Source organism: Pristiophorus japonicus, unplaced genomic scaffold, assembly GCF_044704955.1.
Source record: "Pristiophorus japonicus isolate sPriJap1 unplaced genomic scaffold, sPriJap1.hap1 HAP1_SCAFFOLD_221, whole genome shotgun sequence".
NCBI lineage: Eukaryota > Metazoa > Chordata > Chondrichthyes > Pristiophoridae > Pristiophorus > Pristiophorus japonicus.
The window spans coordinates 404547-428591 of NW_027251919.1; the positions used below are offsets into that span (position 1 = coordinate 404547).

General features: G+C 50.7%; 5 non-coding genes across 5 annotated transcripts; all 5 read left to right on the forward strand.

The window, feature by feature from the left end:
* The first annotated feature begins 8757 nt into the window (after nt 1-8757).
* On the forward strand, nt 8758-8830 carry trnat-ugu (transfer RNA threonine (anticodon UGU)). Its single transcript has one exon. It is a non-coding gene; the product is annotated as a tRNA-Thr (tRNA).
* A 10660-nt stretch (nt 8831-19490) lies between these two features.
* On the forward strand, nt 19491-19563 carry trnat-ugu (transfer RNA threonine (anticodon UGU)). Its single transcript has one exon. It is a non-coding gene; the product is annotated as a tRNA-Thr (tRNA).
* A 1385-nt stretch (nt 19564-20948) lies between these two features.
* Nucleotides 20949-21021, forward strand: trnai-aau (transfer RNA isoleucine (anticodon AAU)). The gene has a single exon. It is a non-coding gene; the product is annotated as a tRNA-Ile (tRNA).
* A 243-nt stretch (nt 21022-21264) lies between these two features.
* Nucleotides 21265-21337, forward strand: trnat-ugu (transfer RNA threonine (anticodon UGU)). Its single transcript has one exon. It is a non-coding gene; the product is annotated as a tRNA-Thr (tRNA).
* A 2606-nt stretch (nt 21338-23943) lies between these two features.
* Nucleotides 23944-24016, forward strand: trnat-agu (transfer RNA threonine (anticodon AGU)). Its single transcript has one exon. It is a non-coding gene; the product is annotated as a tRNA-Thr (tRNA).
* Nucleotides 24017-24045: the final 29 nt, after the last annotated feature.

The following is a 24045-nucleotide window of genomic DNA, read 5'->3' on the forward strand; positions in this document are numbered from 1 at the left end:
CCCTCAGCCTCCTCTGTTCCCAGGAAAACAGCCCCAGCCTATCCAATCTTTCCTCATGGCTAAAGTTTTCCAGTCCTGGCAACATCCTGGTAAATCTCCTCTGCACCCTCTCCAGTGCAATCACATCCTTCCTGTAATGTGGTGACCAGAACTGCACGCAGTACTCCAGCTGTGGCCTAACCAGTGTTGTATACAGTTCAAGCATAACCTCCCTGCTCTTGTATTCTATATCTCGGCTAATAAAGGCAAGTATTCCGTATGCCTTCTTAACCACCTTATCCACCTGGCCTGCTACCTTCAGGGATCTGTGGACCTGCACTCCAAGGTCCCTCTGTTCCTCTACACTTCTCAGTGTCCTACCATTTAATGTGTATTCCCTTGCCTTGTTAGCCCTCCCCAAATGCATGACCTCACACCTCTCTGGATTAAATTCCATTTGCCACTGTTCTGCCCACCTGACCAGTTGATCGATATCTTCCTGCAGTCCACAGCTTTCTTCTTCATTATCAACCCCACAGCCGATTATTGTATCGTCTGCAAACTTCTTAATCATACCCCCTATATTCAAGTCTAGATCATTGATGTATACCACAAAAAGCAAGGGACCCAGTACTGAGCCCTGTGGAACCCCACTGGAAACATCCTTCCAGTCACAAAAACATCCATCAACCACTACCCGTTGCTTTCTGACTCTGAGACAATTTTGGCTCCAACTTGCCACTTTGCCCTGGATCCCATGGGCTTTTACTTTTGTGACCAGTCTGCCATGTGGGACCTTATCGAAAGCTTTGCTAAACTCCATATACACTACATCATACACACTGCCCTCATCAACCCTCCTGGTTACCTTCTCGAAAAATTCAATCATTAGTCAGACAGGAACTTCCCTCAACAAATCCGTGCTGACTGTCCCTGATTAACCCGTGTCTTTCTAAATGTAGATTTATCCTGTCCTTCAGGAGTTTTTCCAATAATTTTCCCACCACGGAGGTTAGGCTGACTGGTCTGTAATTACTCGGTCTATCCCTTTCTCCCTTCTTAAACAAAGGTACCACCTTCGCAGTCCTCCAGTCCTTTGGCAGCACACTTGAAGCCAGAGAGGATTGGAAAATGATGGTCAGAGCCTCTGCTATTTCCTCTTTTGCTTCGCTCAACAGCCTGGGATACATTCCATCCAGACCTGGGGACTTATCCACTTTCAGAGCTGCTAAACCCCGGGGGAAGGGCGGGGGTGGGGGGGGGGCGGGTGGGAGGGGTAAAGCGGGGGTGGTGCGGGGAGGGCTGGGATGGGGGGGGGGTGAGTGGGAATAATCTCTCTCACAGAGCCGGCACAGACACGATGGGCTGAATGGCCGTCCTTGTGTGCTGTAAGATTCTGTGAATGTTCAGGGATGAATCACCGAGAATGATTATTCGGGCCCCGCCTCCTTGTTAACAATAGTAGAACGAGGGGCTTGATCTTAGAATAAGGGGCCGCCCATTTAAAACTGAGATGGGGAGGAATTTCTTCTCTCAGAGGGTTGTAAATCTGTGGAATTCGCTGCCTCAGAGAGCTGTGGAAGCCGGGACATTGAATATATTTAAGACAGAAATAGACAGTTTCTTAACCGATAAAGGGATAAGGGGTTATGGGGAATGGGCGGGGAAGTGGAGCTGAGTCCATGATCGGATCAGCCATGGTCATATTAAATGGTGGAGCAGGCTCGAGGGGCCGTATGTCCTACTCCTGCTCATATTTCTTATGTTCTTATTCCCTCCCTCTCTTTCCCCTCCTTGGGGCCTACTCAAAATTAGCTCAGTATTTAAATTCACTGTCAATTAACAAGCGGTTTAATTATAAATATTAAACAGCTCTGTGACCGACCCTGGAACACAAGTCTCTCCTGTTCTCCTTTCGCCCCATTCTCCCTATCTTCCTGCTTTCCACATTCTGCCTCTTTTTACGCTCTCTCGCTTTCCTCGTTTCTCTTTATCACTCATTCCCCTCTCCCCTTCCCCAAACTCTCCAGTTCCCCTCCCTCTCTTTCCCCTTCCCCCTCTCTTACACATCTTCCTCTCTCTCATCCGTTCCCTCTCTCTCCTCCACCCATTTCCTCCTCTATCTCTCTCGCCTTTCCTGCTCTCTCTCCCATTCCCTCTCTCTCTCCCTTTCACCCCTCTCTCTCCCTTTCACCCCTCTCTCCCCTTCCCCTCACTATCTCTTCCCTTCCTCTCTCTCTCCCGTTCCCCGATCACTATCCCCTTCCCTCTGTCCCTCTCCCCTTCCCTCTGTCTCTCTCCCCTCCTTCCCCCTTCTCTCTCTCCTTCACCCGTCTCTCTCCCCTTCCCCCTCTCTCTCCCCTTCCCCCTCTCTCTCTCCTCCCCCGTCTCTGTCCCCTTCCCCCTCTCTCTCCTCTTCCCCCTCTCTCTCCTTCCCCTGTCTCTCTCCCCTTCCACCTCTCTCTCCCCTTACCCCTCTCTCTCCCCTTCCCACCTCTCTCTCCCCTTCACCCCTCTCTCTCCCCTTCCCCCTTTCTCTCCTTCCCCGTCTCTCTCCCCTTCCCCCTCTCTCTCCCCTTCCCCCTCTCTCTCCTTCCCCCGTCTCTCTCCCCTTCCCCCTCTCTCTCCCCTTACCCCCTCTCAATCCCCTTCCCCTCTCTCTCTCCTTCCCCCGTCTCTCTCCCCTTCCCCCCTCTCTCTCCCCTTACCCCTCTCTCTCCCCTTGCCCCACTCTCTCCCCTTATCCCCTCTCTTCCCCCTTCCAACCCTCTCTCTCTCCTTCCCCCCTTCTCCCTCTACCCTTCCCTCGCTATCTCTCCCAATCACCCTTCTCTCCCCTTCGCTCTCTCTCCCCACTCTATCCCCACTCCCTCCTCTTCCCCCCCTCCCCTTCCCCTCTCTCTGCCCTTCACCTCCCTCTCTCTCCCATTCCCCTCTCTCTTCCTTCCTGTCTCACCTTCCCACTCTCACTCCTTCCACTCTCTCTCTCTCCCCTTCCCCCTCTCTCTCTCCCCTTTCACTGTCGCTCACTCCTTCCCCTCTCCCTTTTCATTTTCTCCCCCACTCTCTCCCTCCCCTCCCCTGTCTCCACTCTTCTCGCCCTTCTCCCTCCTCCCTTTCTCTCCTTCCCTCGCTCTCGTTCTCCTTTCCCATCAGACTCTCCCCCTCCCCCTCTAGCCCATTCCCCACTCTCTCCCCTTCCCCCTCTCTCTCACTCCTTCCCCTCTCTCTTTTCCCTCCCCCGCTCTTTCCTACTCCTTCCCCTGACTTTCCCAAAGTAGGTGGCTCTATAAGTTTGCTGACAATACAAAGATGGGAGGAAAAACAATGTGTGAGGAGGACACAAAAAATCTGCAAAAGGACATAGACAGGCTAAGTGAGTGGGCAAGAATTTGGCAGCTGGAGTATAATGTTGGAAAGTGTGAGGTCATGCACTTTGGCAGAAAAAAATCAAGGTGCATGTTATTATTTAAATAGAGAACGATTGCAAAGTGCTGCAGTACAGGGGGACCTGGGGGTACTTGTGCATGAAACACAAAAGGTTAGTATGCAGGTACAGCAAGTGATCAGGAAGGCCAATGGTATCTTGGCCTTTATTGCAAAGGGGATGGAGTCTAAAAGCAGGGAAGTCTTGCTACAGTTATACAGGGTATTGGTGAGGCTACACCTGGAGTACTGCGTGCAGTTTTGGTTTCCATATTTATGAAAGGGTATACTTGCTTTGGAGGCAGTTCAGAGAAGGTTCACTCGGTTGATTCCGGAGATAGAAACATAGAAACATAGAAAATAGGTGCAGGAGTAGGCCATTCGGCCCTTCTAGCCTGCACCGCCATTCAATGAGTTCATGGCTGAACATTCAACTTCAGTACCCCATTCCTGCTTTCTCGCCATACCCCTTGATCCCCCTAGCAGTAAGGACCTCATCTAACTCCTTTTTGAATATATTTAGTGAATTGGCCACAACAACTTTCTGTGGTAGAGAATTCCACAGGTTCACCACTCTCTGGTTGAAGAAGTTCCTCCGCATCTCGGTCCTAAATGGCTTACCCCTTATCCTTAGACTGTGACCCCTGGTTCTGGACTTCCCCAACATTGGGAACATTCTTCCTGCATCTAACCTGTCTAACCCCGTCAGAATTTTATATGTTTCTATGAGGTCCCCTCTCATTCTTCTGAACTCCAGTGAATACAAGCCCAGTTGATCCAGTCTTTCTTGATAGGTCAGTCCCGCCATCCCGGGAATCAGTCTGGTGAACCTTCGCTGCACTCCCTCAATAGCAAGAATGTCCTTCCTCAGGTTAGGAGACCAAAACTGTGCACAATACTCCAGGTGTGGCCTCACCAAGGCCCTGTACAATTGTAGTAACACCTCCCTGCCCCTGTACTCAAATCCCCTTGCTATGAAGGCCAACATGCCATTTGCTTTCTTAAACGCCTGCTGCACCTGCATGCCAACCTTCAATGACTGATGTACCATGACACCCAGGTCTCTTTGCACCTCCCCTTTTCCTAATCTGTCACCATTCAGATAATATTCTGTCTCTCTGTTTTTACCACCAAAGTGGATAACCTCACATTTATCCACATTATACTTCATCTGCCATGCATTTGCCCACTCACCTAACCTATCCAAGTCGCTCTGCAGCCTCACAGCATCCTCCTCGCAGCTCACACTGCCACCCAACTTAGTGTCATCCGCAAATTTGGAGATACTACATTTAATCCCCTCATCTAAATCATTAATGTACAGTGTAAACAGCTGGGGCCCCAGCACAGAACCTTGCGGTACCCCACTAGTCACTGCCTGCCATTCTGAAAAGTACCCATTTACTCCTACTCTTTGCTTCCTGTCTGACAACCAGTTCTCAATCCATGTCAGTACACTACCCCCAATCCCATGTGCTCTAACTTTGCACATCAATCTCTTGTGTGGGACCTTGTCGAACGCCTTCTGAAAGTCCAAATATACCACATCAACTGGTTCTCCCTTATCCACTCTACTGGAAACATCCTCAAAAAATTCCAGAAGATTTGTCAAGCATGATTTCCCTTTCACAAATCCATGCTGACTTGGACCTATCATGTCACCTCTTTCCAAATGCACTGCTATGACATCCTTAATAATTGATTCCATCATTTTACCCACTACCGATGTCAGGCTGACCGGTCTATAATTCCCTGTTTTCTCTCTCCCTCCTTTTTTAAAAAGTGGGGTTACATTGGCTACCCTCCACTCCATAGGAACTGATCCAGAGTCAATGGAATGTTGGAAAATGACTGTCAACGCATCCACTATTTCCAAGGCCACCTCCTTAAGTACTCTGGGATGCAGTCCATCAGGCCCTGGGGATTTATCGGCCTTCAATCCCATCAATTTCCCCAACACAATTTCCCGGCTAATAAGGATTTCCCTCAGTTCCTCCTCCTTACTAGACCCCCCGACCCCTTTTATAACCGGAAGGTTGTTCGTGTCCTCCTTCGTGAATACCGAACCAAAGTACTTGTTCAATTGGTCCGCCATTTCTTTGTTCCCAGTTATGACTTCCCCTGATTCTGACTGCAGGGGACCTACATTTGCCTTTACTAACCTTTTTCTCTTTACATATCTATAGAAACTTTTGCAATCCGTCTTAATGTTCCCTGCAAGCTTCTTGTCATACTCCATTTTCCCTGCCCTAATCAAACCCTTTGTCCTCCTCTGCTGAGTTCTAAATTTCTCCCAGTCCCCAGGTTCGCTGCTATTTCTGGCCAATTTGTATGCCACTTCCTTGGCTTTAATACTATCCCTGATTTCCCTTGATAGCCACGGTTGAGCCACCTTCCCTTTTTTATTTCTATGCCAGACAGGAATGTACAATTGTTGTAATTCATCCATACGGTCTCTAAATGTCTGCCATTGCCCATCCACTGTCAACCCCTTAAGTATCATTCGCCAATCCATCTCAGCCAATTCACGCCTCATACCTTCAAAGTTAGCCTTCTTTAAGTTCTGGACCATGGTCTCTGAATTAACTGTTTCATTCTCCATCCTAATGCAGAATTCCACCATATTATGGTCACTCTTCCCCAAGGGGCCTCGCACAACGAGATTGCTAATTAATCCTTTCTCATTACATAACACCCAGTCTAAGATGGCCTCCCCCCTAGTTGGTTCCTCGACATATTGGTCTAAAAAACCATCCCTTATGCACTCCAGAAAATCCTCCTCCACCGTATTGCTTCCAGTTTGGTTAGCCCAATCTATGTGCATATTAAAGTCACCCATTATAACTGCTGCACCTTTATTGCACGCACCCCTAATTTCCTGTTTGATGCCCTCCCCAACATCACTACTACTGTTTGGAGGTCTGTACACAACTCCCACTAACGTTTTTTGCCCTTTGGTGTTCTGCAGCTCTACCCATATAGATTCCACATCATCCAAGCTAATGTCCTTCCTAACTATTGCCTTAATCTCCTCCTTAACCAGCAATGCTACCCCACCTCCTTTTCCTTTTATTCTATCCTTCCTGAATGTTGAATACCCCTGGATGTTGAGTTCCCAGCCCTGCTCATCCTGGAGCCACGTCTCCGTAATCCCAATCACATCATATTTGTTAACATCTATTTGCACAGTTAATTCATCCACCTTATTGCGGATACTCCTTGCATTAAGACACAAAGCCTTTAGGCTTGTTTTTTTAACACCCTCTGTCCTTTTAGAATTTTGCTGTACAATGGCCCTTTTTGTTCTTTGCCTTGGGTTTCTCTGCCCTCCACTTTTCCTCATCTCCTTTCTGTCTTTTGTTTTTGCCTCCTTTTTGTTTCCCTCTATCTCCCTGCATTGGTTCCCATCCCCCTGCCATATTAGTTTAACTCCTCCCCAACAGCACTAGCAAACACTCCCCTGAGGACATTGGTTCCGATTCTGCCCAGGTGCAGACCGTCCGGATTGTACTGGTCCCACCTCCCCCAGAACCGGTTCCAATGCCCCAGGAATTTGAATCCCTCCCTGCTGCACCATTGGTCAAGCCACGTATTCATCTGAGCTATCCTGCGATTCCTACTCTGACTAGCACGTGGCACTGGTAGCAATCCCGAGATTACTACTTTTGAGGTCCTACTTTTTAATTTAGCTCCTAGCTCCTTAAATTAATTTCGTAGGAACTCATCCCTTTTTTTACCTATGTCATTGGTACCAACGTGCACCACGACAACTGGCTGTTCTCCCTCCCTTTTTAGAATGTCCTGCACCCGCTCCGAGCCATCCTTGACCCTTGCACCAGGGAGGCAACATACCATCCTGGAGTCTCGGTTGCGGCCGCAGAAACGCCTATCTATTCCCCTTACAATTGAATCCCCTATCACTATCGCTCGCCCACTCTTTTTCCTGCCCTCCTGTGCAACAGAGCCAGCCACGGTGCCATGAACTTGGCTGCTGCTGCCCACTCCTGATGAGTCATCCCCCTCAACAGCACTCAAAGCAGTGTTGAGGAGGTTGGGCCTCTACTCATTGGAGTTCAGAAGAATGAGAGGTGATCTTATCGAAACGTATAAGATTATGAGGGGGCTCGACAAGGTGGATGCAGAGAGGATGTTTCCACTGATGGGGGGAGACTAGAACTAGGGGGCATGGTCTTAGAATAATGGGCCGCCCATTTAAAACTGAGATGAGGAGGAATTTCTTCTCTCAGAGGGTTGTAAATCTGTGGAATTCGCTGCCTCAGAGAGCTGTGGAAGCTGGGACATTGAATAAATTTAAGACAGAAATAGTCAGTTTCTTAACCTATAAGGGGATAAGGGGGCGGGCAGGGAAGTGGAGCTGAGTCCATGATCGGATCAGCCATGATCGTATTAAAAGGCGGAGCAGACTCGAGGGGCCGTATGGCCTACTCCTGCTCCTATTTCTTATCCCCCTCCCTTTCCTATCCCACCTCTCTCTCACTCCTTTCCGCTCTCTCTCCACTGTCCCAGTTTCCTCCTCCCAGTCTCCCCTTCTCCTCTCTCTCTCTCTCTCTCACTCCTTCCCCTCTCTCCCACTCCTTCCCCTCTCTCTCCTCCCCTTCCACACTCTCAATCTCCATTCCCTCCCTCTCTTTCCCCACACCCCTTTCTCTCTCCCCTCCCCTCCCCTCTCCCTCTCCCTCTCCCTCTCCCCTTCCCCTCTCTCTTCCCCACTGTCTCCCCTTCCCCCTCTCTCTCACTCCTTCCACTCTCTCTTTTCCCTTTCCTGCTCCTTCCCCTGTTTGTCCTAAAACAGGTGGCCCCATAGCTCAGGGGTTAGAGTACTGGTCCTGTCAATTATTTAACCAAAAGTCGAGCGTTCAAATCTCACTTGGAGCTATTTAAAATTAGCCCAGTGTTTCAGTAAACAAGTGTTGAATTATAAATATTACAGCTCCGAGACCGACTCTGGAACAACAAGCTCCACTTCCAAATCTCTCTCTCCCTTCCCCATCACGACCCGTTCTGCATCTTTTTCCCACTATCTCGCTTTCCCCGTCTCTCACTCATTGCCCTCTCTCACACTCTCCCCTCACCCTCTCTTCATCCCCCCTCTCCCTCTCTCCCCTACACTCTCTCTCCACCCTCTCTCCCCTTCCTCTTTCTCCACTTTCCCTCTCTCTCTCCCCTTCCACTCTCGACTTTCTCACTCCTTCCCTCTCTCTCCCCTTAACATCTCTTTCCCCCGCCTCTCTCTCCCCTCCCCCACGCACCCCCACCCCCGCCGCCCCTCTCTCTCCTCTCTCACTCCTTTCACTCTCTCTTTTCACTTCCACTGTCCTTCCAAAAGCAGGTGGCTCCATAGCTCAGGGGTTAGAGCACTGGTCTTGTAAACCAGGGGCCGTGAGTTCAAATCTCACTGGGGCCTACGCAAAATTAGTTTAGTATTTAAATACCAGTCTCTCCCTTTTCTTTCCCACTTTTCAGATTCTCCCCCTCCCCCTCTCTCTTTCACTTTCCCTTTCCCCCTCACCTCTCACTCGTTTGTTTGCCTCTCTCTCTCTCCGTCCCCCCTTCCAAACTTTCTCCCTGTCCGTTCCCTCGCTCTCTTTCCCCACCCACCCTTTTCCTCACTCTCTCCCCTTCCCCGTCCTTCTCACTCCTTCCACTCTCACTTTTCCCTTCCCCTCTCTTTCCTGCTCCTTCCCCTGTCTTTACCAGCACACTTGGCTCCAAAGCTCAGGGGTTAGAGCACTGGTCTTATAAACCAGGTGTCGTGAGTTCAAAGTTCACTGGGGCCTACTCAAAATTAGCTCTGTATTTAAATTCACCTCAATTAACATGGGGTTTAATTATAAATATTCAACAACCCTGGAACAATAGGTTCCCCTCACACCCTTCCCCCTCTTCTCTTACACTCTCTCTCCCTTCCCCATCACGACCCGTTCTACATCTTTTTACCCCTCTCTCCCTTTCCCACTATCTCATTTTCCCAGTCTCTCACACATTCCCCTCTCTCCCCTCTCCCCATCCCCTCTCTCCCCTCCCTCCTCTCTCTCTCTCTCTTCTCCCTTTCTTTTCAGATTCTCCCTCTCTCTCCCCTTCCCCATCTCGGTCTCACTCCTTCACTCTCTCTTTCCCCTTCCCCTCTCTCTCCTTCCCCTGTCTCATTCTCTCCTTCCCCTGTCTCTCCTTCCCCTCTGTCTCCACTCTCCCCTTCCCCTCTCTACTTTCATTCCCTCCCCACCCCTTCCCCATCTCTCTCCTTCCTCCTCGATCTCCCCTCTCTCTCCCCTCCCCCTCTCTCCCCTCCCCCTCTCTCCCCTGCCCCCTCTGCCTTTTCACTCTCCCTCTTCCCTTCCCCTATCTCCCCTCCCCTCTCTCCTCTCTCTCACTTTTCCCTTTCTTTTCAGATTCTCCCCATTCTCCCTCGCTCTCCCCTTCCTTTCTCTCTCCCCTGTCTCCTCCCTCTCTCGCCTTCCCATCTCACTCCCCTCCCTCTCTCTCCCCTTCCCCTCTCTCTTTCCCCTTCCCCCTCTCTCTCACTCCTTCCTCCTCTCTCTCACTCCTTCCAATCTCTCTTTTCCCTTCCCCTCTCTTTCCTGCTCCTTCCCCTGTTTTACCAGAGAAGGTGACTCCATAGCTCAAGGGTTCGAGCACTGGTCTTGTAAAACAGGGTTGTGAGTTCAAATCTCAGTGGAACCTTCTCAAAATTAGTTTAGTATTTAAATACCGGTCTCTCCCTCCTTCTGTTCTTTCCCACTTTTCAGATTCTCCCCCTACCCCTCCCTCTCACTTTCCCTTTCTCCTCACCTCTCACTCGTTTGTTTGCCTCTCTCTCTCCCCTTCTCCTATCTATTTCACTCCTTCCCCTATCTCTCTCTCTCCCCGCCCCTTCCACACTTTCTCCCTTTCTCTCACTCCCACTTCCCATTTCTCTCACATGCCTCATTCCCCCTCTTTCCCCTCTCTGCTGCTCTCTCTTTCCATCACATTACGTTCTGCATCTTTTTATCCCACTCCCTCTCTTTCCTCTTCCCCTCTCTCTCTCTCCCCCCTTCCCCTACCTCTCTCTCCCCTCCCCTCTCTCTCTCCCATTCCACTCTCTCTTTTCCCTTCCCCTCTCTTTCCTGCTCCTTCCCCTGTCTTTCCCAGAGCAGGTGGCTCCATAGCTCAGTTTTGGTCTCCTAATCTGAGGAAGAACATTCTTGCTATTGAGGGAGTGCAGCGAAGGTTCACCAGCCTGATTCCCGGGATGGCAGGACTGACATATGAGGAGAGACTGGATCAACTGGGCCTGTATTCACTGGAGTTTAGAAGAATGAGAGGAGATCTCACAGAAACATATAAAATTCTGACGGGACTGGACAGGTTAGATGCAGGAAGAATGCTCCCGATGTTGGGGAAGTCCAGAACCAGGGAACACAGTCTAAGGATAAGGGGTAAGCCATTTAGGACCGAGATGAGGAGAAACCTCTTCACTCAGAGAGTTGTTAACCTGTGGAATTCCCTGCCTCAGAGAGTTGTTGATGCCAGTTCATTGGATATATTCAAGAGGGAGTGAGATGTGGCCCTTACGGCTAAAGGGATCAAGGGGTATGGCGAGAAAGCAGGAAAGGGGAACTGAGATGAATGACCACCATGATCATATTGAATGGTGTGCAGGCTCAAAGGGCCGAATGGCCTACTCCTGCACCTATTTTCTATGTTTCTATGTTTCAGGGATTGGAGCACTGGTCTTGTAAACCAGGAGTCGTGAGTTTAAATCTCACTGGGGCCTAATCAAAATTAGCTCAGTATTTAAATTCACCGTCAATTAACAAGGGCTTTAATTATAAATATTAAACAGCTCCGAGACTGACCCTGGAATAACAGGCTCCCCTCACACCCTTCCCCCTCTCCTCTTCTCTCTTACACTCTCTCTCCCCTTCCAGATCTCTCTCTGCCTTCCCCATTGTTATGTATATAAACCTGTAAATACCATGTCTAACCACCAGAGGACTCATCCCCTGGAGTCTCAATCCCTTGGGAGCACCTGTATATCAGGAGACCTCACAGGCCGGAGAGGCATTCTGAGATCTGTAATAAAGGACTAGTCACATTTTACTTTGAGCTTGCAGTATCTATTCAAATCATAACACCTCTCTCTCTTCCCCCTCTCTCTTCCTTTCCCTCCTCTCTCTCCCTCCCTTCCACTCTCTTCCTCCATGTCTCCCATTCCCCTCTCTCTCACTCCTTCCACTCTCTCTCCCCTTCCCTCTCTCTCTCCCCTTCCCCTTTCTCTCACTCCTTCCACTCTCTCTCCCCTTCCCCCTCTCTGTCCCCTTCCCCTCTCTCTCACTCCTTCCAATCTCTCTCCCCTTCTCTCTCTCTCTCTCTCCCCTTCCCCTCTCTCTCACTCCTTCCACTCTCTCTCCCCTTCCCCCTCTCTCTCCCCTTCCCCTTTCTCTCACTCCTTCCACTCTCTCTCCCCTTCCCCCTCTCTCTCCCCTTCCCCTCTCTCTCACTCCTTCCAATCTCTCTCCCCTTCTCTCTCTCTCTCTCCCCTTCCCCTCTCTCTCTCTCACTCTTTCCAATCTCTCTCCCCTTCCCTCTCTCTCTCTTCCCTTCCCCCTCACTCCTTCCCCCTCTCTCCTTCCCTATCTCTCTCTCCCCATCTCTCTCTCTCCTCATCCGCCTCTCTCTCCCTTTCCCCTCTCTCTCACTCCTTCCACTCTCTCTTCCCTTCCCCTCTCTCTCACTCCTTCCAATCACTCTCCCCTTCCCTCTCTCTGTCTCTGTCTCCCCTTCCACTCTCTCTCCCCTTCCCTCACTCTCTCCCCTTCCCCTCTCTCTCACTCTCTCACTCCTTCCAATCTCTCTCCCCTTCCCCTCTCTCACTCTCACTCCTTCCAATCTCTCTCCCCTTCCCTCTCTCTCTCTCTCCCCTTCCCGTCATTCCTTCCCCCTCTCCCCTTCCCTCTCTCTCTCCCCATCCCCCTCTCTCCCCTTCCCCCTCTCTCCCTTTCCCCTCTCTCTCACTGCTTCCACTCTCTCTTCCCTTCCCCTCTCTCTCACTCCTTCCAATCACTCTCCCCTTCCCTCTCTCTCTCTCTCTCTCTCTCCACATCCCCCTCTCTCCCCTTCCCCCTCTCTCCCTTTCCCCTCTCTCTCACTCCTTCCACTCTCTCTCCCCTTCCCTCTCTCTCTCCCCTTCCCCTCTCTCTCACTCCTTCCACTCTCTCTCCCCTTCCCTCTCTCTCTCCCTTCCCATCTCTCACATTCCTTCCAATCTCTCTTCCCTTCCCTCTCTCTCTCTCCCCTTCCCCCTCTCTCCCCTTCCCCCCTCCCTCACTCCTTCCCCCTCTCCCCTTCCCTCTCTCTCTCTCCCCATCCCCTTCTCTCCCCTTCCCCCTCTCTCCCTTTCCCCTCTCTCTCACTCCTTCCACTCTCTCTTCCCTTCCCCTCTCTTTCCTGCTCCTTCCCGTATCTTTGCTAGTATACTTGGCTCCATAGCTCAGGGGTTCGCGTATTGGTGTTGGAAACCAGAGATTGTGAGTTCAAATCTTACTGGGGCCTGTTTAAAATTATCTCAGTATTTAAATTCACTGTCAATTAACAAGGGGTTTAATTATAAATATTAAACAGCCCCGTGACCGACCATGGACTAAAAGGCTCTTCTTGTCTCTCTTACACTCTCTCTCCCCTCCCTTCTCCCTCCTCTCTCTCTCTTCTCCCTTTCTTTTCAGATTCTTCCTCTCTCTCCCCTTCCCCGCTCGGTCTCACTCCTTCACCCTCTCTTTCCCCTTCCCCTCTCTTTCCTTTCCCTGACTCATTCTCTCCTTCCCCTCTCTCCTCTCTCCCCTTCTCTCTCTACAGCTGGTTCCATAGCTCAGGGGTTAGAGCACTGGTCTCTGAAACCAGGAATTATGGGTTCAAATCTCCCTGGGCATCCTCAAAATGAGTTCAGTATTTAAATTTGCTGTTAGTTAACAAGGGGTTTAATTATAAATATGAAACAGCTCTGTGACTGACTCTGGATCAACAGGCTAATTTCTCTTGCACTCACTCTCCCCTTCCAAATCTACATCTTTTTCTCCCCATCTCTCATTCATTCCCCTCTCTCCTCACCCCACCCTCTTTCCTTCCCCCTCACTCTCTATCCTTCTCCCTCGCTCTTCTCTCACTCCTTCCTCTCCTTCCACTCACTCTCCCCATCCACTCCCTCTCTTTTCCTTCCCTGCCTCTGTCTCCCCTTCTCTCTCTCTCCTGCCTCTCTCTCTCCTTCCCTCTCTCACCCCTTTCCCTCTCTCCCTCCCTTCCACTCTCTCTCTCCCCAGCTCCTTCCCCTGTCTTTCCCAGAGCAGGTGCCCTCCTGTCTGTCTCTCCTTTCCCTTTCCTTTGAGATTCTCCCCTTCTCTCTCTTCTGCCCCTCCCTCTCTTTCTCTTTCCCTCTCTCTTCCCTCTTTCCTATTCCTTCCCCTCTCTCCCTCCTTCTACATTCTCCCCGCCTCTCTCTCTCCCCTTCCTCTCCCTGTCTCCCCTTCCCCCTCTCTCTCACTCATTCCCCCCTCTCTCCCCTTCCCCCTCTCTCACTCCTTCCCCCCTCTCTCCCCTTCTCCTTTCTCTCCCTTTAACCCTCTTTTACTCCTTCCCATCTCTCTTCCCTTCTGCTCTCTCCCCTTCCCCTCTCTTTCCTGCTCCTTACCCTATTGTTTTTAAAGCAGGTAGCTCCATAGCTTAGGGGTTAGAGCACTGGTCTAACAAACCAGGGGTTGTGGGTTCAAATCTCTCTTGGAGCTATTTAAAATTAGCCCAGTATTTCAATTTACAACAGTTGAATTATAAATATTACAGCTGTGAGACTGACTCTGGAACAACCAGTCTCCCTTCCCCATCATGACCTGGTCTGTATCTTTTTCCCACGATCTCGCTTTCCCCATCTCTCACTCATTGCCTTCGTCCCCCTCTCCCTCTCTCCCCTACCCCTTTTTTCACGTTCCCCCTCTCTCTCCCCTTCCACTCTCGACTTTCTCACTCCTTCCCTCTCTCTCCTCTTAACTTCTCTTTTCCCTCCCTCTCTCTCTCTCCCCTTCCCCTCCCCTCTCTCCCCTTCCCCCTCTCTCTCACTCCTTCCACTCTCTCTCCCCTTTCCCTCTCTCTCTCTCTTCCCTTCCCCTCCCTCTCTCTCCCCCTCTTTCTCACTCCTTCCACTCTCTTTTCCCTTCCCCTGTCTGTCATAGAGCAGGTGGCTCCATAGCTCAGCGGTTAGAGCACTGGTTTTATAGACCAGGGAGTCGTAAGTTCAACTCTCCCTGGGGCCTACTCTAAATTAGCTCAGTATTTAAATTCACCATCTCTGCCTTCTCCCTCCTTCCTCCACATTCTCTCTCACTTTTCCCTTTCATTTCAGATTGTCCCCTTCCACTCTCACCCCTCTTTCTTTCTCCCTGTTTCCCCTTCCCCCTCTCTGTCCCACTCCTTCCCCCTCTCTTTCCCCTTCCACACTCTCTCTGCTCTGGAACAACAGGCTCCCCTCACACCCTTCCAAACCTCTCTCTCCCTTCTCCATCACGACCCTGTAAAGTCCTGTCCCCTCAGTACAGATTCACACGAGGCATGTAGTGAAGTTAAGGTCACTCTGGACCTGCACCTTTATTTCCCAGCTCTGGAATGCTGCACTTGCCTGAGACCTGCCCTTATATACCTGTCTCTTGCAAGTGCACCCCTGGTGGTAAGGTATGCTGGTGGTTACAGGTCATGTCTTATTACAGTCATGTATAGCATGTTGGGATACAGTTATATATAATAATGTAAGATACGTGACATCACCCTCCCCCAAGGTCTTATTGTCTTTATAGTTTCAGTCTCTCAGGTGGTCTACACTCTCGCGTGGAACGTCTGAGTTGTGGTTCAGTTGTGTGCCTTCGTGTCTGTTTTTCTTTGGGTGTGGTTGCTGGTATCTCGCCTGGGCTGTCTGTTTCGATTGGTGTGATTGTTGTTGACTGGCCTGGGCTGTCTGTCTGTCCCCACAGATTCGTACGGATCCATCAGGCTTCATGACTGGGACGATGGGACTTGCCCAGTCGCGAAATTCCACAGGTGAGATAATGCCTTCCTGCAGAATCCTGTCCAGTTCGTGTTCAATCTTTTCCCTCTTCACATCGGGTACAGCTCTGGCTTGTGATGGACCGGTCTAGCATCCTGTGTGATGTAGGTTTTGACTTTGGCCCCTTTGAAAGTGCCCACACCTGGCTGAAAGAGATGTTCAAATCACTTTATAACTGTTGAGCAGGAGGTCCGTTCCTCTAATGACATGGCATGGACATCATCCCATTTCCAGTTTAGTTTTGCCAGCCAGCTTCTCCCCAGCAGTGCTGGGGGGTCTCCGGGGACAATCCACAGGGGAAGTCGGTTCACTGTCCCTTTGTGTGTGACAGAGAGCATGGCGCTGCCGAGGACTGGTACGATTTCTTTGGTACAGGTCCTTAGTTTGGTGTCGACCCTTGTGAGATTTGGTCTGTCTCTTTTATGCGGCCACAGCTGTTTAAATTGTTGAGCCCCCATGAGAGATTGACTCGCTCCCGTATCCAGCTCCATGTTGACAGATATCCCGTTGAGCAGGACCCTCATCATTATTGGAGGCGTCCTGTTGTAGGAGCAGCGGCCATTGATCGTGTTGACCCGCTGTACATCGGTGTCCCGGGTACTGTCCCCACCATCTTCTGGTCCGCTTTCCGACCCTTCTGATTCGTATACCAGCCGAGCTGCCGTTTTTTTGCACATGCGGGCCAAATGCCCTGTATTTTCACAATTTCTGCAAACAGCCTGCTGAAATCAACATCCCCTTGATGAGTGCCCACCCCCACACCTCCAGCACAGACCTGTTCCATTGTTCAAAGTGTTCCCAAAGAATGAGCTGTGTCTGGCTGATCTCTCTTGAGCTTCTCTCAGTTTGTAGTTGATTGCTTGCATTGTGGGTTGATGAGATGTGAACGGCCGTTCCTGTGGCCCTTGATGGCTTCTGCCTGCTGTCGAGAACCTGTTCTCCCGGTTTTGTCTGTGTGTGGGGGTAGCAGCTTGTTTAGTGCTGTGAACTTCTTGTTCCGATATTTCGTTAGTTGTCGTACCTGCATTGTAAATCAACCTCGTTTCTTCTTCCCCTACCAAGAATGTCTGTGCAACCAGTGCTGCTGCCTCTAAGGTCAGGTTCTTGGTCTCTATGAGCTTTCGGAATATGCCTGCGTGGCCTATTCCTTCAATGAAAAAGTCTCTCAGCATTTCTCTCCTCAGTTCATCGGAGAACTCACATAAACTAGCCAACCTCCGAAGTTCCGCCACGAAGTCGGGTATGCTCTGGCCCACACAGCGTCTGTAGTTGTAGAACCTGTGTCTGGCCATGTGTGGGCTGCTCGCTGGCTTCAGGTGGTCTCTTACCAGTGTGCTCAATTCTTCAATCGACTTGCTTGCTGGTTTCTCGGGTGCCAATAGATCCTTCATTAAAGCGTATGTTTTCGAGCCACAGCTGGTCAAGAGATGGGCTTTTCTCTTGTCTGCCTTATCGTCGCCTAACCAGTCTTTGGTTACAAAGCTTTGCTGGAGCCTTTCTATAAAGTCCTCCCAATTGTCTCCAGCATTGTACTGTTCATCTGATCCGTTGTTCGCCATTCTGTGGATTCTGTAATCCCGTAACTCGTCGCCACTGTAAAGTCCTGTCCCCTCAGTACAGATTCACACGAGGCATGTAGTGAAGTCAAGGTCACTCTGGACCTGCACCTTTATTTCACAGCTCTGGAATGCTGCACTTGCCTGAGACCTGTCCTTATATACCTGTCTCTTGTAACTGCACCCCTGGTGGTAAGGTATGCTGGTGGTTACAGGTCATATCTTATTACAGTCATGTATAGCATGTTGGGATACAGTTATACATAATAATGTAAGACACATGACAGACCCGTTCTACATCTTTTTACCCCTCTCTCCCTTTCTCGCAATCTCGCTTTCCCGTCACAGACTCATTCCCCTCTCTCCCCTTCCCCTCCCTCTCACTACTTCCTCTCCCCTTCCCCTTCCCCTCTCCCCTTCCCCTCTCTCGTCCTCCCTGTCTCCCCTTCCCCTTCTCTCTAACTCCTTCCCCACTCTCTCCCCTTCCCCTCCCTCTCCCTCCCTTCCACACTCTTTCTCCCCTTCCTCCCGTCTCTTTCCTCTTCCCCTCTCTCCTTTCCCTTCCTCTCTCACTTCCTCCCTGACTCCCCTTCCCCCTCTCTCTCACTCCTTCCCCACTGTCTCCCCTTCCCCCTCTCTCTCACTCCTTCCCCACTGTCTCCCCTCCCCACTCTCTCTCACTCCTTCCACTCTTTCTTTTCCCTTTCCTGCTCTTTCCCCTATCTTTCCCAAGGCAGGTGGGCCCATAGCTCAGGGGTTAGAGCACTGGTCTTATAAACCATTAAATCAAAGGTCATGAGTTCAAATCTCACTGTGGAGCTATTTAGAATTAGCCCAGTATTTTAATTAACAAGGGTTGAATTATAAATATTACAGCTTCGAGACCGACTCTGGAACAACAGGCTCCATTCCAAATCTCTCTCTCACTTCCCCATCATGACCTGTTCTGTATCATTTCCCCGTCGCTCTCTCACCCTCTCTTCATTCCCCTACCCCTTCTCTCTCCCCTTCTGCTCTCGACTGACCCACTCTTTCTCACTCCTCCCCGCTCTCTCCCCTTAACCTTTCTGTCCCCTTCCCCCTCTCTCTCAATCCTTCCACTCTCTCTTTTCCCTTCCCCTGTCTTTCCAAAAACAGGAGGCTTCATATCTCAGGGGTTAGAGCACTGGTCTCATAAACCAGGGGCAGTGAGCTCAAATCTCACTGGGGCCTACTCAAAATTTGTTTAGTATTTAAATATAGGTCTCTCATTCTTCCCCCTCTCCCTCCTACCGATTCTTTAACACTTTTCAGATTCTCACCCTGCCTCTCACTCTCACTTTCACCTTCCCCATCTCTCTCTTACCCCTCACCTCTCACTCGTTCGTTCGCCTCTCTCTCTCCCCTTCTCCTATCTCTTTCACTCCTTCCCGACTTTCCCTCCCCCATTCCACACTTTCTCTCTCTCTGTCCTCTCCCTCTTTTTCCTCTCTTTCCTCTTCCCCTTTCCCTCACTCCCCCTTCCCATTTCTCTCACACGCCTGCCTCTCTCCCCTTAACCATTCTTTCACCTCTCTGCTGCTCTCTCTTTCCATCACATTACGACCCGTTCTACATCTTTTTACCCCACTCTCTCATCCCTTCCCCACTCTCTACCATTCCCCTCCCTCTCTTTCCATTTCCCCTCTCTCTCACTGTCGAAATCTCGACCTCCGAAAAGAATGACTCCGACACTTACAGCTCCGATGGAAGTTTCCCTTTTAATTTACTTGGTCGCAAGGGGTAGGTTTCACTCAGTCAAGGGCTAAATGAACACCTCCGCAATGGTACAGCTTCACAAGATATTTATACAGTAAAACCCAAGTTCTGGCCTCTCCCTGTGTATTGCTCTGTCTCACAGTCAGTGAATACAGATAAAGAGTTAATGGTGTCAAGATATTTCCTTTTGTCAGGGTTATCAGAAAGCCAAACGGCCATTACTCCATGAGTCATAGGTAATGGGCTATCACCTGTCTTGTATTGTGTCAGGATTATCCAATTTCCTGGTCAGTTTACCTGTTTGCTTCAAATGGATGAGGTAAAGGAAAGAGAGATAATGGCTAGAAGATAAGGGTGGGGTGACATGGAACTCCTGTAGTGTAGACAATAGGAGAGCACCATGGGGGGTTACTTGTCTCAGCATGACTTGTCTCCTAGCTGTCTGATAACCATCAGCCATCTAACAGCAGGTTTAGCTGTTTATGCAAGCTGGCTGCTAAAATGCAGAAAGTTCTGGAAGGGCCAGGACTCCATTTTAATCAAAAGGCACACAAATACCGTATGGTATCAGCTTAGATAAAAATACATTTCCACATCACTCCTTCCTCTTCCCTCTCTCTCCCCTCCCCTCTCTCTCTCCCCTTCCACTCTCTCTTTTCCCTTCCCTTCTCTTTCCTGCTCCTTCCCCTGTCTTTTCCAAAGCAGGTGGCTCCAGAGCTCAGGGGTTAGAGCACTGGTCTTGTAAACCAGGAGTTGTGAGTTCAAATCTCACTGGGGCCTATTTAAAATTAGCTCAGTATTTAAATTCACCGTCAATTAACGAGGGGTTTAATTATAAATATTAAACAGCCCCGACACCGACCCTGGAACAAAAGGCTCCCTTCACACCCTTCCCCATCTTCTCTTATGCTCTCTCTCCCTTCCCCATCATGACCCGTTCGACATCTTTTTACCCCTCTCTCCCTTTCCCGCTATCTCGCTTTCCCCATCTCTCACTCATTCCCCTCTCTCACCCTCTCCCGTTCCACTCTCTCTCCTCCCTCCCGTCTCTCTCTCTTCTCCCTTTCTTTTCAGATTCTCCTTCTCTCTCCCCTTCCCTCTCTCTCTCCCCTTCCACTCTCTCTTTTCCCTTCCCCTCTCTTTCCTGCTCCTTCCCCTGTCTTTCCCAAAGCAGGTGTCTCCATACCTCAGTTTTGGTCTCCTAATCTGAGGAAGGACATTCTTGCTATTGAGGGAGTGCAGCGAAGGTTCACCAGACTGATTCCCGGGATGGCAGGACTGACATATGAGGAGAGACTGGATCAACTGGGCCTGTATTCACTGGAGTTTAGAAGAATGAGAGGGGATCTCATAAAAACATATAAAATTCTGACGGGACTGAACAGGTTAGATGCAGGAAGAATGTTCCTGATGTTGGGGAAGTCCAGAACCAGTGGACACAGTCTAACGATAAGGGGTAAGCCATTTAGGAACGAGATGAGGAGAAACTTCTTCACCCAGAGAGTGGTGAACCTGTGGAATTCCCTGCCGCAGAGAGTTGTTGATGCCAGTTCATTGGATATATTCAAGAGGGAGTTAGATGTGGCCCTTATGGCGAAAGGGATCAAGGGGTATGGAGAGAAAGCAGGAAAGGGGTACTGAGGTGAATGATCAGCCATGATCTTATTGAATGGTGGTGCAGGCTCAAAGGGCCGAATGGCCTCCTCCTGCACCTATTTTCTATGTTTCTATGTTTCTATGTTTCAGGTATTGGAGCACTGATCTTGTAAACCAGGGGTCGTGAGTTTAAATCTCACTGGGGCCTACTCAAAATTAGCTCAGTATTTAAATTTGCTGTTAGTTAACAAGGTGTTTAATTATAAATATTAAACAGCTCTGTGACCAACCCTGGAACAACAGGCTCATTTCTCTTACACTCACTCTCCCCTTCCAAATCTCTCTCTCCCTTCCCCATTCTACATCTTTTTCTCTCTCTCTCTCTATCTCATTTTGCTCGTCTCTCACTCATTCCCCTCTCTCCCCTTCCCCCTCCCTCACCCCACCCTCTTTCCTTCCCCCTCACTCTCTATCCTTCTCCCTCGCTCTTCTCTCACTCCTTCCTCTCCTTCCACTCACTCTCCCCATCCGCGCTCTCTTTCCCTTCCCCTGTCTTTCCAAACACATGTGGCTCCATAGCTTAAGGGTTAGAGCACTGGTCTAATAAACCAGGGGTAGTGAGTTCAAATCTCACTGGGGCCTACTTAAAGTTAGTTTAGTATTTAAATACCAGTCTGTACATTCTTCCTATCCTTTCCCACTTTTCAGATTCAACCCCTGCACCTCTCTCTCACTTTCCCTTTCCCCTCCAACACTCTCACTCGTTTGTTCCTTTCTCTCTGTCCGTTCAGTCCCTCTCTTTCCCCACCCCCCCTTTTCTTTCCACTCTCTCTTTTACCTTCCCCTCTCTTTCCTGCTCCTTCCCCTGTCTTTACCAACGCACGTGGCTCCATATCTCAGGGGTTAGAGCACTGGTCTTGTCAACCAGGAGTCGTGAGTTCAAATCTCACTGGGGCCTATTTAAAATGAGCTCAGTATTTAAATTCACCGTCAATTAACAAGGGGTTTAATTATAAATATTAAACAGCCCCGAGACCGACCCTGGAACAAAAGGCTCCCTTCACACCCTTCCCCATCTTCTCTTGCACTCTCTCTCCCTTCCCCATCATGACCCGTTCTACATCTTTTTACCCCTATCTCGCTTTCCCCGTCTCTCACTCATTCCCCTCTCTCACCCTCTCCCGTTCCCCTCTCCCCCCTCCCTCCCGTCTCTCTCTCTTCTCCCTTTCTTTTCAGATTCTCCCTCTCTCTCCCCTTCCCCGCTCGGTCTCACTCCTTCACCCACTCTCTCCCCTTCTTCTCTCTCTCCTTCCCTCTCTACTTTCATTCTCTCACTCCTTCCCCTCTCTCTCCATCCTCCTCTATCTTCCCTCTCTCTCCCCTCCCCCTTTCTCCCCTACCCACTCTCTCCCCTGTCCCCTCTGCCTTTTCACTCTCCCTCTTCCCTTCCCCTATCTTCCCTCCCCTCTCTCCTCTCTCTCACTTTTCCCTTTCTTTTCAGATTCTCCCCATTCTCCCTCGCTCTCCCCTTCCTTTCTCTCTCCCCTGTCTCCTCCCTCTCTCGCTCTCCCATCTCTCTCCCCTCCCTCTCTCTCCCCTTCCCCTCTCTCTTTCCCCTTCCCCCCCCCCCCTCTCACTCCTTCCCCCTCTCTCTCACTCCTTCCCTCTCTCTCCCATTCCTCTCTCTCACTCCTTCCACTCTCTATTTTCCCTTCCCCTCTCTTTCCTGCTCCTTCCCCTGTTTTTCCCAGAGCAGGTGGCTCCACAGCTCAGGGGTTGGAGCACTGGTCTAGTGAACCAGGGGTCATGGGTTCAAATCTCACTGAGACCTACTGTTAATTAGCTCAGTATCAAACTTTCCTGTTAGTTAACAAGGTGTTTAATTATAAATATTAAACAGCTCTGAGACTGACCCTGGAACAACAGGCTCTTTTCTCTCACACTCTCTCTCTCTCCCTTTCCCATTCTACATCTTTTTCTCCCTCTCTCTCGATCTCATTTTCCCCGTCTCTCACTCATTCCCCTCTCTTCCCTTCCCCCTCCCTCACCCCACCCTCTTTCCTTCCCCCTCACTCTCTATCTTTCTCCCTCGCTTTTCTCTCACTCCTTCCTCTCCTTCCACACACTCTCCCCATCCACTCCCTCTCTTTCCCTTCCCTGCCTCTGTCTCCCCTTCTCTCTCTCTCCTGCCTCTCTCTCTCTCTCCTTCCCTCTCTCTCCCCTTCCACTCTCTCTCTCCTTCCCTCTCTCACTCCTTTTCCTCTTTTCCCCTTCTCCCTCTCTCCCTGCTTTCCCCATCACTGCACATTCTGCCTCTTTTTAATCTTTCCCGCTCTCTCGCTTTCCCCGTTTCTCTTTATCACTCATTCCCCTCTCTCTCCCCCTCCCCGCTCTCTCCCCTTCCCCACTCTCTCCCCTTCCCCTCCCTTTCCCCACTCTCTCCCGTTCCCCTCTCTCTTCCCTTCCCCTCTCTCTCCCCTTCCCCTCTCTCTCCTCTTCCCCTCTCTCTCGCCTTCCCCTCTCTCTCCTCTTCCCCTCTTCCCCACACTCTCCCGTTCCCCTCTCTCTCCCGTTCCCCACTCTCTCCCCTTCACCTCTCTCTCTCCTTCCCCTCTCTCTCCCCTTCCCCTCTCTCTCCCGTTCCCCTCTCTCTCCCCTTACCCACTCTCTCCCCTTCCCCACTCTCTCCCCTTCCCCACTCTCTCCTGTTCCCCTCTCTCTCCCCTTCCCCTCTCTCTCCCCTTCCCCTCTCTCTCCCCTTCCCCTCTCTCTCCCGTTCCCCTCTCTCTCCCCTTCCCCTCTCTCTCCCTTTCCCCTCTCTCTCCCCTTCCCCACTCTCACCCCTTCCCCTCTCTCTCCCCTTCCCCTCTCTCCCCCTTCCCCTCTCTCTCCTCTTCCACTCTCTCTCCCATTCCCCGGTCTCTCCCCTTCCCCTCTCTCTCCCCTTCCCCTCTCTCTCCCCTTCCCCACTCTCTCCCCTTCCCCACTCTCTCCCGTTTTCCTCCCTCTCTTTCCCTTTCCCCTCTCTTTCACATCTTCCTCTCTCTCACCCATTCCCTCTCTCTCCTCGACCCATTTTCTCCCCCCCTCTCTCCTTCCCCTCCCCTGGCTCCACTCTTCTCGCCCCTCTCCCTCCTCCGTTTCTCTCCTTCCCTCGCTCTTGCTCTCCCATTTCCCATCAGACTCTCCCTCTCCCCTCTGACCCATTCCCCCCTCTAACTCTTTCTCTCTCCCTCCCCACTCTCTCCCCACTCTCCCCCTTTCTCTCCTCCTCCCCCACTCTCTCTCCCCTACCCCTCTCTCCTCTTCCCCCTCTCTCCCCTCCCCCCTCTCTCCCCTTCCCCCGTCTCTCCCCTTCCCCCCCTCTCCCCTTCCCGCTCTTAAACACTCGTTACCCTCTCTCTCACCCCAACCCATCTCTCCCATTCACCGCACTCTCACACCTTCACCCACTCTCTCCCCTTCCCCCTCTCTCTCCTCTTCCCCTCTCTCTCACTCCTTCCACGCTCTCTTTTCCCTTCCTCTCTCTTTCCTGCTCCTTCCCCTGCATTTCCCAGAGTAGGTGACCCCATAGCTCAGGGGTTAGAGCACTGGTCTAGTAAACCAGGGGTCGTGAGTTTAAATCTCACTGGGGCCTTCTCAAAACTAGCTCAGTATTTAAATTTA